This window comes from Limulus polyphemus, unplaced genomic scaffold (assembly GCF_000517525.1).
Source record: "Limulus polyphemus unplaced genomic scaffold, Limulus_polyphemus-2.1.2 Scaffold1866, whole genome shotgun sequence".
Classification (NCBI taxonomy): Eukaryota; Metazoa; Arthropoda; class Merostomata; order Xiphosura; family Limulidae; genus Limulus; species Limulus polyphemus.
The window spans coordinates 169975-171661 of NW_013667476.1; the positions used below are offsets into that span (position 1 = coordinate 169975).

The 1687-nt window shown below is 34.3% G+C and overlaps 1 protein-coding gene across 3 annotated transcripts in view; it reads left to right on the plus strand.

Annotated features, from left to right (window-relative positions):
- LOC111087202 overlaps nt 1–1687 on the plus strand; it is a 61515-nt gene that overhangs the window by 44944 nt on the left and 14884 nt on the right. The window lies entirely within an intron of this gene.

Below are 1687 nucleotides of genomic sequence, written 5' to 3' on the forward strand. Positions count from 1 at the left end.
CCACCCACCGCCAACTCTTGTGCTACTCTTATACCAACAAATAGTGGGATTGACCGTCACATTATAACGCCCCCACGGCTGAAAGGGCGAGCATGTTTGGTGTGACGGGGATTCGAACGCGCGACTCGCAAATTGCGAGTCGAGCGCCTTAACCACCTGGCCATGCCGGGCCGTATGCTTTCTGACTTTTCATAATTAAGTAAAGAAACTAAATATCTATAGTTATTCTTAGTGACGAAGAAACAGATTTTTGTTATATTTGAGTCGAAAGGTTGTCTGTTTGAAATAATGTGAAATATTGTCATATTTACTAAAGACTCAAAAGCAGAAAACTTAACAAACATCTGTATAAATAAATAAATGATAAATATGTATAATTAAATCTAATTTTATAGAGAAGAAAACAACAGCAACAGATAATAAGTAAATAAATAAGCGAAAAATATACTTGAGAGAATAATAAAACACAGCTACAAGACAAATATCCAACATCGTGACACAAATCATAGTATGGGGTCATTATGTATTACACATATATAAACCGAAGCAGTCTAGTAAAGTTGACATCACCAGGAAGGAAAGATCGCAGCCAGCACCTTCACACCTATGAAGGTTGTAGCTATGTAAAAGTATGAAAGTCACATCTAAGGAACTACAATAGGAAGAGCAACACCAACAATATCACTAAGTTACAGATTATGTTTTGGGAAATTATAATATGTGTCTTTAATTTTGATGTATCAGCGGAAGTAGTTCTACAAAGCAGTAAAAATACATTGTTTATCAAATTTAAACACAAATCGCGTTCCTTACCGATTACAAACAAATGTCACCTTTCACTGTCTGAAGCTAGTTGTTGGTAGGTGGTTGCTTACAAGAAAAAATTAAAATAAGAGAAATGATAAAAGAAGTTAAACAAGCAGGTTATTAAAATGGACTACTTGGAGTAAGAAGAAAAACGTATCTCCTGAAGTAGGTTTTCAGCCACTAAAATGGTCAAAAAGTTAGTTAAACTGTAAGCAACTAATGGTACGATTTAAAATAATTATATTGTGCTAAAAATATAGTATTCTTAATCAAAGTTCTAAATAGTATTTCCAGGACCGGTTTTTATAAATTTTTACGCTCAGTGCGAAAAAGGCTTTCGATGCCCACTCCACCTATTTTTCAGCCATACTCTCCAAGAAAAAAAAAATAAATGTATTCTAAAACTGAAACTTTTAAGCACTGTTTTTATACTCTGAGATACTTAATTACAGTAACTACAATAATAAATGCTAACACAGATTATGGAGTGGATTACAAAGACAGTACAAACTAGCTGTAGGTGTAGGTTATAGAAGTGAGATTTTTCTCTCTTTATGAGGAGAAAAGATGTTTATAAATTCTGTGTACTATAACTTCTTTGTAATTTCATTTTCTATTGACATCATAGCCAGCCCTACTATCTTTCCTGAGATGTGGTATAATGTAGGTGAGTTGTAACTGATTTTAACTTGAAAAACCTCTCCCTCTCTTCTGCAGCAACAGTAACTGGGACTACATGCAGCATTCTAAGGACATTGTAGGTATTTAGAAATATATCTGTTAAACACTTCGAGTGAATATACTGCAAAATTTTATCGCCAACAACTGCAACATCTAGGTCAATGTTCATAGCTCTTAAGCCATCTCTTTAGGCCCCGGC